The sequence below is a fragment of the Gossypium hirsutum genome, chromosome A08, assembly GCF_007990345.1.
Source record: "Gossypium hirsutum isolate 1008001.06 chromosome A08, Gossypium_hirsutum_v2.1, whole genome shotgun sequence".
NCBI lineage: Eukaryota > Viridiplantae > Streptophyta > Magnoliopsida > Malvales > Malvaceae > Gossypium > Gossypium hirsutum.
In genome coordinates, this window is record NC_053431.1 from 71404386 (window position 1) to 71419666 (window position 15281).

At 36.5% G+C, this 15281-nt stretch overlaps 1 non-coding gene across 1 annotated transcript; it reads left to right on the forward strand.

Annotated features, from left to right (window-relative positions):
- The first annotated feature begins 14847 nt into the window (after positions 1–14847).
- Positions 14848–14953, forward strand: LOC121205793 (small nucleolar RNA R71). Its single transcript, XR_005900868.1, has one exon. It is a non-coding gene; the product is annotated as a small nucleolar RNA R71 (small nucleolar RNA).
- The last annotated feature ends 328 nt before the right edge of the window (positions 14954–15281 follow it).

A 15281-nucleotide genomic window follows, 5' to 3' on the forward strand; every position in this document is an offset into this window, starting at 1 on the left:
CCATTTAATTAGTAGTGGCTGGCCATGACAATAAGGGTGGACAAAGTGTGATGGGTAAAACATGTCATAAACATGTTGTGTTAATGGTTTATGTTAGAAATGATAAAATAATAATGGTTAGTAGGATGATGAAAAAAAAAAGAAAAGGTTCTCATTTGTATCTTCATGACCGAAAAATCAAAGGAAGAAGGGGAAGAAAAGGTTGAGGAGGTTCGGCCATACTTGTATCTAGATTAAGGTATGTTTGATGATGTTCCATGAGATGCATGCATATTTTAGTTGTTAGCTTGAGTTCTACCTAGCCCATGGTTTAAATCTTTGCTATGTGATGGAGATGATATTCGGCCATGGGTGTTGTCTTCTTGGGTGGTGTTTGATGTTGGTGATGATGCATGAAGATGAGTTAAGTTTCGGCTAAGGTTGATTTGTGTTGATGTCATTTGCATGCTAAATGTGAAGCTTTATAATGATACATGTGATGGTGGATTGATGCCTCTTGGATTTTCTTTTTAGCATTTTTTTGAGATAGACATTAGGTTCTTTGTTTAACCTATAACCAAAATTGAAATGGTATGGTGTCTTGATGCATTCGGCCATAGTAGGAAATATGGTTGTTGTTCATGTTATTTGCATGAGAAATGGTAGTAAGGTGAAGTGCAAATATTAGTATTTGATTACTAGTGTACATATGTGTATTAGCCGAGTTTTGAACTTGAAACAAAATGGTATGTAGTTAATACAAGTAACCATATTTGTAGGAAGTATTAAGTATATAATTGGCCTCAACATAGACATGCATATTCGGCCACATGAGATAGATTGGTGCTGCATGTATTCGGTTAGGGGCAAGCATATTGATGCTTTTATCTTGACTTAGATAATCGGCTCAAGGAGAATTTGTTAAAGTGCTTAGTTAATTGATATTAGGTTAATGATGTGTGTATTCGGTCATGAAGGTGCACATGAGGAAATGTTAGATTAATTGTATTAAATTTCTCAATGTGATTAAAAATGCGTATGACCGCTTTGTATTTGAGCTAAAGGTGGCCATATGACCTATCAACTCCTTGTCATATTCGGCCATAAGCTAGCATAATGAGACCTTAATAAGTTAAATTTGCTTGAATTAGCTCAAGAGCTTAGAGGACCAAAGTTGGACAAGGGAAAGGAAAAAGTGATCGAATAGCCGCCGAAATTGTTCGATCAACATCCGAGGTAAGTTTTCGAGTAATGAAACTTAGTTTACGATTTGATTAAGTCATGACGTATAGTCATAACAAAAATACGGTGATATAATGATTCTACTTGAATTATATGTTGAATTAATTAGTCTATACATATGATGGGTAGCCGTATGTGCATAGTGATCGACTACCCTTTTTGTTGTTGGTCATGTACCCTTTGGTTTTGTATAAATTTGGATAGCCATGCGAAAATGGCTTATATACACTTTGAGCATAGCATTATAATCGTTTTGTATGTTGTTCATTGAGAGGTATGGAAATTTTTGGTAACGATTAGCTGTTGGAATGGTTAATCATGATCATTTTGGTGCTTTGTATGACAAATTCTAGTTGATTCATGGAAAACCATGAAATAGGTAAAGTTTACCTTAAAAACAGATGCTGACAGCAGCAGTGGTGAGGATTTGAAAAATCACTAAAAATAGTAGGAATGGAATTAAATAGTTAATAAATTATGTAATCGAACCTTGATGAATCTACTTTCATATGGAAGAAACGAAATGATCATATGAGTCGTATTTTAAGAGATATTTAAGTTTTTATGGAACAGGGCCAGAGCGATTTCTGGATCCCCTGATCTGACTTTGGAAATTCACTATAAATTAACCCGAGAAAATTAGAGGTCATGCCATATATGTATAGATTCATTTTTGAGTCTTGTTTCGTTAGAAACAAACGGCATAAGTATTGAAGCTCTGTACAGGGAGATACCTAAGACGTATTGCATGAAGGTCAGAGTAGTCGAACCCTGTAACAGGGGGACTTTAACTAATAAACTGTACTAATTGGCTCAACCAAAAATTATAGAAAAAAATTTTTAGAAGGATATGTGAGTCTAGTTTCAGGTAAACTTTACGAAACTGGTTTTCGAGTTTTGGAACTCAAGATACGGTTTTTAAGGTGACAGTGACGCAGTTAGCCAACTTGTCTGGAAATTTTAAATGAACTGTGAAAATCAATGAATTAAGTCTGTTAGCACCTCGTGTTCGACTCCGGCAACGGTCTCGGGTACGGGGTGTTACACTATACCTAAGGAAAAATCCACCTAGGCTTTACTTATTCTGGCTCTGAATTGGACGATTTATTCATTCAACTTGTTTCGTAGAGATCCCTAAGTTATGTTATTATCCCTATTCAAGACTAATAGAGTCTAATCCCTAGATTGAATAACCGAGACTTTTCTCTAATTAACACTCTATGGTTGCATTAACTCGATCTATGGATACCCTTATTAGGTTTCACCCTAATCCAAAAAAATCTTGTCACCCTATTTCTAGGCGCGCAAACAACTCCGCTTAATTATAACAAAAGTACTCTTAGACAGGGTCTATTCCTCCTCTGAATAAGAGCATGTCTTGAATCAGTATCCTGGGATATCAAAACAAGAATTAAGAACCAATAATTAAGAACAAGTTAGTTAAATATTTATCATACGATTCAGAAAATAATAACAAGATTCGTCTTAGGATTCATTCCCCTTAGGTATTTAGGGGATTTAGTTCATAACTAAATAAACAAACTCTCAGAAAAATAAAGAATACAAAACATAAAGAAAACCCAAAACTCTTGAAGGGAAATTGAGGAGAGATCTTCAGTCTTGATGATGAATCCAGCATCTGAGATGGATCAATCGGCTTCCTTGGGGTAATTCCTTGCCCCCTATTCTCCGTCTCTCTTTTTATCCTCTTCCAGGGTGTATTTATAATCTTAGAAATGCCTAGAAGCCCTCAAAAGTGGCCTTCTCCGAATTGGACTTAACTTGGGCTCAGCTGGAACACGCCCGTGTGCGATTATGTCAGGTCGTGTTCAAGCTTGTTAAAATGGAACGGGCGTGTGCTATGCCCGTGTGAGTCGTGCTCCAATTCTACCAGATTGAAACGGCCATGTGGTCTGCCCGTGTGAGGAGGTCCAGGCCGTGTTGGTTTCGTACTTTGGTCCATTTTCTCCATTTTTGGCTTGTTTCTCGTTCCTTTCGTTCTCCTATGCTCTCTTAAGTGTAAAACATGAAATTAAAGCATTAGGAGCATCTAATTCACCAATTCTAATGAAAAATCATCCATAAAATGCGTTAAATATGGGGGAAAAATATGTATACATTACGGTTTATCAAATACCCCCACACTTAAGCATTTGCTTGTCCTCAAGCAAAATCCTCAACTCATAATCAAAATAAATTCTTCTCAACTTATAATTTCTATCGATAATATCTCACATTAATCCATAAGTAATCATACATTGAGAATTCAACTAAAAGAACATAAAAGTTTCAAACATTCCAAGTTGAGTATTTAGTCATGCAAACTTAGGTGTTTCCCTTCGTCTAAGTAATTACCTTTGATTCAGAATATCATAGAGTTTCACATCCTCACTAAAGGTTCACTCAAATCACTCGAGGTGTTTAAGGATAATAAATTAAGCACTCAATAGTCAATAATGAAAAGTCATTACCATAGGCTTGCATGAAAATTAGATCTCCACCACTATAATTTAAGATGATACATTAATCAAAAGGTCTTTAGAAGGTTGTAATGAGGCTTGGTTATGGGGTGTTGTAACATCTCGAAATAGGGCCTAAATGGATTATTGGTTGCGAAACCACAAATCTGAGATAGAAAAGTTTATTTCGATTAATTTTTCTGATTTACCGAGTTATTAGATGCATGTGTTAGAGTATTGATAAGAAATTTTATAGATTGCATGTTTAATTTGCCTATTAGAGCTTATTTGCAGAAGTTGCTGTAATAGCCCGATTTAGGGCCTAAACGAAACTATGGTTTTAGAACCATGAATTCGAAGTTGAAAAATTTATTCTGATTAAGTTTTAAGGTTTATTTATTGATTAAAATATTATGTAAAAATATCGTTAAGTAATTTACTGATAAAGTGCTTAATTGGACTTTTAGGACTAAATTGCAAAAGTTGCAAAATAATGTTCTAATTCATAAGTACTTGATTGAAATGGGGGTTTAAAGAGGAGTTCCTTAAATGGTAATTAGACCATTATATTTCGTTTGGACAAAAATGGGCATGAATAGGACAAAATTTTAAAGAAAGGCCTTAAGGGCATTTTAGTCATTTGGTAATTCAAAGAAATAAAAAGGGAAAATAAAGCCAAAATTGACTCATCTTTTTCATGGAGGCCAAAATTAGCATGGGGGAAGCCATGGCTAGGGTTTTCAAGCTTTCCAAGCTCAATAGTAAGTCCGTTCTAGCCCCATTTTTCAAGTTTTTTACGATTTTAGAATCCCGGTAACTTGATTAAGCTTATTCTAGCAATAATTTAAGCTAGGGTTCATATTTGGAAGAATACCCATAGGTGAAATGTTTTTTATTTTGATGTTTTATGGTAGAATATGAAGGTTTAAATTATGTTAAACAACCTTCGCTAAGCGGTTTTAAGCAAAAATGAGTAAAACAGCTTAATGGGTAAAAGTTGTTATTGTTCATAACTATGTGTTAGAGTGAGAATTTGATGTTGTCATAGAAGGGAAAAATGATCAGCATGTCATAAAACATAAGAATTAGGGATGAAGTTTAATTCCCGAGCCTAGGGGCAAAAGTGTAAATATGCAAAAGTTTAGGGGTAAAATTGTAATTTTTCCAAAGTTTGAGTTAAGGACTGTTTTGAATAGTAAATTAATTAAATAAGTAAAATATGATGTTTTAGATCCTGAAAAATGAGATTTAAATCTAGAATGGGAGAAAAATCAAAAATCGAGAAAGTTGGTAAAATGGTCGTTTTAGTATCAAGGTAAGTTCATATGTATAATAAGCATTAATTCATTCATGTTTCAATGTAAAATTGATATATTTACTATGATTGCCGAGGTGTTGAAAGTAAATATAATTATGATGATTTAAATGTTCAATATTAATTCGACATGGAAATGAGAAAGTATGTAAGTTTGTATGTAAATAATACATTATCTTTGATTATGTTTTTGTATTTCAGCATATTTTATGTATTGTAGCTGGTTTTTGAATCATAATTGACTATTGGAAGTATGGAATCAAGTATTAGAAAGAGAGAGAAATCCCGGTTGAACCTTCGGAAAGATTGGATGATACAGATGGTATGTAGCTAGGTCACATGTATGGTGTTGAGTGCACATCATGTGTACAAGAGAGCTACGAGACATTATGATGTAGCTAGGTCGCATGGGTGATACTATGTGTACACCATGTAGACAAGATATATGTAGCTAGGTCGCATGCGTGGTTCCAGGTGAAGGACACCATGTAGACAAGAGAGCTACGAGATAAACTGGCTAGGTCACATGGGTTGTACTAAGTGTTCACCATGTGTACAAGAGAGCCAAAATTATGTGTACAATCGAGCTAGTTCACATGAGTGGTGCTAAGTGAAGGCCACGTGTGTACAAGAGAGCTTCAATTTTAAAGGTGGGCTGTGTGCGATACCATCGCGTATCTATTATTATTCTGAAGCGTTCAACTGGGAAATTGATTAAATGAAATTGTGTATGACTTTGTGATGATAAGTGTAAGTATATACGTGTGTAACTTATGAGCAATATGCTCGATATGTGATTGGAAATTTGAAAGATTGTTATGGGAAAGTGATGAATACAATTGAAGTGTGAAAGATCAAAATTGACAATAAAACTATTCTGGATAGTTGCAGTGACGTGAATCTAAAAATTTATAATAAATAGTAGAAATTGAATAAGAGGTGAATTAGATATCAAATTAGAGCTTAATGAGTCTATTTGCATATAACAAAAACAGAACAAGCAAAGGAATTCTATATTATGAGATATTTAAGTTTTGAGAGACTGGTTCAGAATGACTACGTGATCCCCTATTCTGACTTGGAAAAATAATTAACAATGGTTCAGAATGACTACGTGATCCCCTGTTCTGACTTGGAAAAATCATTAACAATTGTAAAAAAATAATTAGAGGATACAATTTATATTCTTGAAATTCTTAATGAGTCTAGTTTCAAAAGAAATAAATGAGAACATCTTTTGAATTCTGTACGAGGAGAAAATTGATTCGTAGTGAAGAGTGGTCAGAATAGTTGAGCAGTGAAATAGGGGTAACTTCAATGAATAAAATGTACTAATTGGATAGACCAAAAATTTTGAAAATTTTATGGTAAGAATGTATTTGAATCTAGTTTCAAGAAAAATTAACGGTTTGTAATTTGGAGTTCTATAGCTCCAGAAATAAATAATTTAGTTTCTGGTACTCTACTAGACAGCTTATTTTAAACCTGTTTATGACTGTAATAGTGAAAGTATGTGTGTTTGTGATGGTAATATTCTGGGAACATATTGTGACTTTGTTTAAAGTATGATAATGTATTGCTTATTAATATTTACATACTTACTTACTAAGCTATAATGCTTACTCCCTTCCTTTCCTTTTTCCTATAGTGTAGCAGATGTTAGCTCGAGTTGGAGGTCGCCGGAGGTTAAATCACACTATCAAACTATTGATCGATAGATAAAGGTTTTAAAGTATTTAAGTCTTTGGCATGTATGGAGACTCGTTTAATTGTTATTAAGTTGCTAGGAATTGGCTTAAAATACTGACCTATGTTATTTGAAGGTCTCTATTGTATAAAGTCATTTAACATAGATAGTCTTGATTATGTTATTAGTTAAATGATGCAATTTATGAATGTGCATGCTTGCCTATGTGTGTGGTTGAATTAAAGCATGATATGGGCCTTGTAAGCTCTTTTTAAGGGACAACTTGAATGTGTTTAAAAAAGTTTTAAATTAGAGTGAAATTATGAATCGGTTTTTATACGATGGTTAGTGATTAAGTTTGGTAATGCCTCGTACCCTGTTCCGGCGTCGAACATGGGTAAGGGGTGTTACAGGTCTGGTCACAAGCTGAAAGAAAGGGTTAGAATTGAGATTGACTTGAAAAGTTGCCTTAACTAGAAAAAGAGTTAATCTTCACTTGCGTACAACAGAGCTTCTCTCAGAATATGAAATTACAGATATGTATACATAGTTTTTTTCTTTTCTTTTCTTTTTTTTTAAGAACAAGTTAAATAATATAGACTAAATATCAAGAACAAACTAGGCAATCCATTCAACTCAAATCTCGATCAAAATAGGGATTAATTTAGGAGATTTCAACAATAATGGGTTAAAGGTTAATATTAAGGGTAATATAAGAAATGGTTTGTTAGGCTCAACGGGTTTACTAGAGGTTAAACGTGGAGGTAGGCTTTTCATGGCATGAGTGGGTTAATCCTAAGTGCCTTAATCATTTTGATATATCAAATCAAATGGTGTGGCCTCGACATGCATAATCAAGCAAGTTCTAGAATAACAGTTCAATACTGACGCACTCAAAGCAATAATAAAAGTGAGCATGAAAGGATGAATAGGTGCTCAAAAGGCTAAAAAATCTCACAAAAATTATGGCCTTTTGATGTTTAGACTTGTGAATTCCAGTTCAAAGTAATACCTAGACTTGGGGAAACAACCTATAATTTTAAATTCTTAAAAATCAACTTATCATGCTTGATTCTCTAATGTCTTAAAGTTTAAATAGTCAATGCATAAATCCCTATGTTTTAATTCAAGATATATCAATCAAAATCATAAACCAATCAAAATTTATCCTAAATATGATATGATATCTTTTCAAGAGAACAAGGCAATCATTAATAAATACCCCCTACATTTAAGATGTACATTGCCCTCAATGTAGAAAGATAGATATTATAAAATAAAAATAAGATAGGGAGGGAAGTGAAACTTCCTGTATGATGAATTCCTTGAACTAGAGTTTGGAGAGTAATCAGGTCGAGAGTGGAGGAGGATACTCCGGTGGTCATAGAGGTTCATTAGGCCATAAGTCTTGCGCCAAAAGAATATTATATCTAGTGGTAGCTATGGTCGTGGTCGAGCAGGACATGGCAGTCGCAGAGAACCTTTCCCGGTGGAGTTTTGGTTCCTCTGTGATAATAAGCTTAAGAGCTCTATATAACTGTGATAAAATTAGGAACTTTTTAGGAGATAATAGGAAGAATAATGTAACACCCCGAACCCGAAACCGACACCGGAGTCGAACACGAGGTGTTAACTGACTTTAACCCCTTATAAAATTTATTTTCCAGACACTGCCCAATCTGTGTACTAGTCGTTTTAAAAATCATATCTTGAGTTTCGTAACTCGAAAATCAATTTCGTGATTTTTCCCAGAAACTAGACTCATGTGCCCATCTATGTATTTTTTTCTAGAATTTTTGGTCAGGCCAATTAGTACAGTTTATTAGTCAAAGTCTCCCATATTGCAGGGGTCGACTACACTGACCTTTGCCCATTACGACTTGGATATCTCCCTGCACGGGGCTTCAATACTGATGCCGCTTGTTTCTATGAAAACTAGACTCAGAGAGGAATCTGTACATATATGGTACGACCCCTAATTATCTCTGGTTAATTTATAATGAAGTTCCAAAGTCGGAGCAGGGAATCCAGAAACCGTTCTGGCCCTGTCCCACAAAAATCTGATTATCTCTTAATATACTGCCCATATGATCTTTTCGTTACTTCCTCATGAAAACAGACTCATCGAGCTTCGATTACATAATTTATTCATCAATTAATTCCACTCCTACTATTTTTAGTGATTTTTCAATCTCATGACACTGCTGCTGCCAGCATCTGTTACGAAAGTAACTAGGTCCATTTCATGCCTACCCTTAATCCAACTCAATCGAACATTCGTGCCATTTTCGCATGGCTTAAAGTTTACATGCCAAAGTTCAAACACAACGTAATAGCTTATACATGCCAAAATGTTCTTCTAAGCCAACTAAGAAGAAAGTACCAAAACTTGCTATCCGGTGTGATGACTTCGATGACGGCCTGACCCCGCAAAAATAGATGAGTCCAAGCAACCTATAATGGGTGACAAGGAAACACCGAGTGAGTTTTTAACTCAGTAAGTCATAAGCAATGCACTACCATCCATCAATAACATTATCACAAGAGGAAACAAAATGGAACGAGACAATTTACTCCATCCATACCGAACCATACCATAGTTCCTCCAACCTATCGATTCAATTTCATATCAATTCATGCATTCACATTCCATATACTCATCAATAGGACATTGAAGCATTTTCATAAATCAATTTATTTTCGTTACAATCAATGACTAAACGGCCTTTCACCCATCCTACGATAAATTTTATGTACGTGACTTCAAGTATATTTGTCACATAGGTTCAAACTTACCGAGCTCAACACCAAGTATAAGCATAGCACCTATTAGCCATGTACTCAAGACACTTACCCGATCCGCTGTCCGCGATCGACTCAATAGTGTCGCACACATAGTGTCCATAATGATTCACGAATGCATATTGAGTCCGCACACTCAGTGCTATATAATGAACTCGCACACTTAGTGCTACATAATCAAATCGCACACTTAGTGCTACATAGTCAAACTCGCACACTTAGTGCCGCATGGTCAATTCGCACACTTAGTGCATCATATTCATTTCGCACACTTAGTGCAACATAGTCAAATCGCACACTTAGTGCTGTACAATTTAATCCCGCGCACTTAGCGCCAATCTCATGGTCGTAAATGGTTATACCCGCACGTTTAGTGCCGAGATCAACAACTCAGTACATCTTACCTCTTTTCTTTCCATTCAACAATTTCATTATCACATCCTTACATGCATATATATATGTATATTTATTCATTCCATTCAGCATCAATACATAAACATTACGACCATTTGAAATAACGCCAACTACATGCTTAATGACTTACCTCGTGTTGGGTAAGACGGTTCCAACTCGGCTACTCGATGACCTTTTCTTTGCCTTTGCTCGATTCACCTCCTTTAACTCCTTGAGCTAAATCAAACAGATTTAACTCATTAAAGTCTCATTTTGCTAGCTTATGGCCGAATATGACAAGGAGTTTGATGGGTCATATGGCCACCTTTTAGCTCAAATACACAATGGTCATATGCATTTTTAATCACATCAAATGATTCAATACAATTCACTCGAACATCAAAAGAGAACCTCAAGGTACTTAGTCCATATACACATTAGACATTAGAGTCACATATGTACGAATTCACGAATCGAATTCGACATATTAGCTAATTTTCCCTTTAGCCGAACCTTCTAAGTCAAGATAAAGCCATCAACATGCTTACCTTTGGCCGAACATACACATCAACTTAGGTGCCCATTTATATGACCGAACACACACATGTCTATGTTAAGGCCGATTGCAACACTCAATACATTCTACAAGTATGGACACTTGCATTGACTAAACACCATTTCTATTATTTTTACTCCAAAGCCGAATGCCTCTCAAGCCCTAAGCTCATGATCCTTTCATCATTAAGCAAGTGTTATAGCACAACTAACATCCATTTTCAATTTGAACACCAACATAAAAATATTAAACATGAAAATCCATAGCCGAAACCTATACATGACATTACTCATTCCACCCATCGAAACAATATTTGTTCAAGACATCAAGCATTTTTATTTGGGTATTACATATATGAGCATTTAGAATTTATATTTTTAGCAAGATCAATTTCTTTCCTCAACACATTCTTCATCAAAACTTAAAGGAAGTAATCAAATTTCCTTCTTTAATAGCCATAGCCGAATGCTCCATCCATCCATCAAAGTTAAAAATTTTGCATGGTCTAAGTAAGAACCATGATAATTAACCTAAAACAAGCTAAAATTTCACAACTTTAACACAATATACTAACCTTATTAAGCATTCAAATGGCCGAAAGTTCTTTGCCCCTATTCCTTCCTTCACATTCGGCTTAGAAGAAACAAAGATGAACACTTAGTTTTCTTCACCCATTTCCCCCCCTTCTCAAGCTTCAAGTGACTGAATGTCTTTGCCCCAATTCTTTCTTTCAATCCGGCCAAGAAGACAAAGATGAAGCTTTGTCTTCATTACTTTTCTTTTTATTCATTCTTTAATCAATTTCCCTTCTTTTGCATAAAATAATGGCCATTTAATTAAGATTTAATACATATTATATATATATGACCATCATGGCCGGCCACCACTTAAAATAAAAGGGGTATTTGACATGCAAGTACAACTATTTGCAACATGCATAAATGGGCCACCTTACATTAGCCTAGCACATTTCTAAATTTTCTCACATAAGTCCTATTTAATAAAATTTCACTTACAATTTACAAAATTCAACCATGAAATTTTCACACATGCATATATACATATTCTAGACAATAAATATCACATTCAAACATTTCGGCGACTCGGTTTAGCGGTCCCGAAACCACTTCCCGACTAGGGTCAATTTTGGGCTGTTACAAATAAGTACTCTAAAAGAAATAACCAAAATTTATAATAAAATTCTAAATTTGCTAAAAAAATAAAAAAATAAAAAAAATAAAAAGTAGTTTGAATAAAAATTAAAAACATAAAATAATAAAATGAATATTTCTAAACATCTTCATCACTGGATGGTTCGCGAGATGGGACTGGCGATTAGATGTGGAGATGCTGACAAATCTACTGTAGAGTAGCATCAATGTTGTCAAATCATTGAAAACACTGATGCTCAAATCGGGTAAGGCACTCAGAGATGTCAGCATATGAAGCTGCCACATGAACTGGACGGGAGGGTGGTGGTGGCTGAGTCGGTGGGTCCTTATGCTATGGGGGGACATCATCAGGAATGTCCTCGTAGGCCTCCTCCTCGGTAGATTGTGTGAGAGATACTAGGGAGGGGAGGTTCCTCGGTGCCTCTCGATCATCCTCATGCTAAGCATGCCCGAGATGCCTTGTGGAAACATTTGCCCAGTCGATGCAGCGGCCTGTTGCTAAAGGTCGGGCCCAAAGTATTTGGAAGAGTTCTTCTTGGGGCCCTCGTGGAAACTGTAGGAGAGGGAAAAAAGATGGAAAAGTGAGGATTAATGCAGGGGAAGTGGAATTTAGGATGGTTTGGGGGTTGGGGAAATGAGAAGTTGGGGAATGGTGGCCGGGATAGGGATTAGGGAGTGAAGAAGGGGAGATTTCGGCTAGGGTTTTGAAAGGGGGAAGAAGATGAACATTGGTTTGCTTATATAGGGGAGGGCCACACGGCCTAGTGCCATGCCCATGTACTCTGAGTGTGAACCCGTGTTTTTTGAATTTTGCAATTTAGGTCATGCCCGGATACTATCCCACACCTGTGTGTCTGGGGCGTGTGTGGACACGGCCATGTCTCATGGTCGTGCCTAGCTTTGTTCGCTTCTCTCACGCCCGTGTCGAAGAAACAGAATCGAGCCTTGCCCCTGGCACGCCCTTGTTCACCTATCAAGTTCACCCACGGCCATGTCGCACGGCCATGGGGATTTATCGCCTCCCATATTTTGGGGAAATCATGTCATGCTTCCACACAGCCGTATCGCACGGCCATGTCTCTTCCCCTATTTGGCCAAGGTTTTAGGCACGCCCGTGTGTCTGGCCGTGTGTGCTGAAAAACTTTGCAATTCAAAGATAAAGTTAATGATTTAAAGTGTTAGAAATTAAAAATAAAGAAATCAAAATATGTTAGTGCTCGGGTTGCCTCCCGAGAAGCACTTATTTATAGTCTAAGTTTGACTTACCTCTCTAGTGAATGGTCAGGGTGGTTCGAGGAGTTTATACTCCTCATTCCTGCTATCAAACTCATCAAAATAGGGTTTTAATCAGGTGTTGTTTACCTTAAAAGTGCCGAACTTGGGGTGACTCACCTCCACCGTACCGAATGGAATAATACTGAGTACCGTAAGAGGCATTTCCTCATTCGGTGTGGTAATGACAATGTTGGGATCTGCAGAATCTAGTAAGACTTTATCGCCAACCTTAAGTTGTTTAGGAGAGGTATCGGGCTTGTTTTGGCGTAGTTTCGGTTTATTATGTGTTCTCGGTTTATGTGCTCACCATTCGTCTAGCTCCTCTATCCGTAGCCTTCGTTCTTCATGAATGTGTCCTCTATCATTTCTGGAACATGGCTCGTGAACTTCTTTGAAGCTTTATTTCTGCAAAGTCATATTGTCAGTTTTAGTAGATTGGTGTGGACTATTACCTTCAATGTTCGATGTGATGCTAGAGTTACGAGCTTGAAGGGTGACCATTCGTCTCCCACACGAAGTGTAAGCTGACCTATGCCAACATCAATAATTGTTTTAGCAGTAATAAAAAGGGCCTTCCTAAAATCAAAGGGGTGTTATTATCCTCCTCTATGTCTAGAACAACGAAATCAATGGGGAATATGAACTTATCTACTTTCACGAGTACATCTTCAATAATACCCCAAGGGAATCTTATAGATTTATCTACCAATTGAATGCTCATCCTAGTTTGTTTAAGTTTCCCAAGACCTAGTTGCTCAAACATTTTGTAAGGCATGACGTTAATACTAGCCCCTAAATCAGCTAATGCATGACTTATATCTAAACTACAAATTAAACAAGGAATTGTAAAACTCTCTGGATCTTTCAATTTGTGGAGTAGCTTATTCTGTAGAATAGCTGAGCAGACTGCATTTAGCTCCATAGGCGACGCTTCATCTAACTTCAGCTTATTTACTAAAAGCTCTTTTAAAAATTTCATTGCATTTGGCATCTATGACAAAGCTTCAATAAACGGTAGGTTAATATGTAATTTTTTCAAAAGTTTGAGGAATTTACCAAATTGTTTGTCTGAGTGCTCTTTCCTTGTCACGTTAGGGTATGGGACACGAGGTCTATATTCTTTATTCACCGTTTTGTTATGACTTACCTCACTTTCACCTTTGCTCACCACAGTTTCTTGCATCAATTCTGGCTCAGGCGCAATGAATCCTTCCTTATCTTGAGTACTAATTGTGTTGAGGTGTTCCCTTGGGTTAGGTTCAGTATTACTTGGTAAGCTACCTTGTGGTCGTTCGGTGATTAGTTTGGATAGCTGGCCTATCAAAGTTTTGAGTCCTTGGATTGATGCTTGTTAATTTTTAAGTGCTGTCTCGGTATTTTGGAAACGGGTTTTTGACATTGATATGAATTTTGAGAACATCTTCTCAAGGTTCAGTTTTTTCTCTTGTTGGTAAGGTGGCTGTTGAAAACCCTGAGGATTTTGTGGCTTTTGATTCCCTTGACCTCCCCAGGAGAAATTTGGGTGGTTCCTCCAACCTGAATTATAAGTATTACCGAATGGGTTATTTTGAGATCTAAAGTTATTGTTACCCATATAGTTGACTTGTTCCCCTTCAGTTGTGGGATTGAAGGATTGATATTCTGTATGTACACCTCCTCCGCTTGAGTCACACCTCATTACTGGATGTACCTGCGTAGAACCAAGTGAACCATCAATCTTTTTATTGAGAAGTTCTACCTGATTTGACAGCATAGTAACTGAGTCGACGTTATAAACGCCGGCAGTTTTTGTTGGCTTAGTCCTCATGACTTGCCACTGATAGTTATTCAGTGACATTTCTTCAATGAATTCATAAGCCTCTTCAGGTGTTTTGTTGTTGATGGTTCCGCCAGCAGCTGCATCAACCATTTGCCGAGTTGAGGGATTCAAACCATTGTGGAATGTTTGTACTTGCAGCCAAAGTGGTAACCCATGGTGAGGGTACCTTCTCAGTAAGTCCTTGTATCTCTCCCATGCATCGTAAAGTGTTTCTAAATCCATCTGCACAAAAGAAGAGATATCATTATGTAATTTAGCCGTTTTAACCGGCGAAAAATATTTTCCTAAAAATTTTTCGGTCATTTGTTCCCAAGTAGTAATTGACCCCCGTGGTAACGATTTCAACCACTTTTTAGCTTTGTTTCTTAGTGAAAAGGGAAATAACTGAAGACAAATGGCATCATCAGAAATGCCATTGATTTTAAATGTATCGCCAAATTCCAGAAAGTTAGCTAAGTGAGCGTTGGGATCTTCATCCTGCAAACCATGAAGCTGAACAAACTGCTGTATCATTTGAATTGTGTTAGGTTTTAGTTCAAAAGTATTTGTAGCTACAGCCGGTCTAACTATGTTAGATTCCGT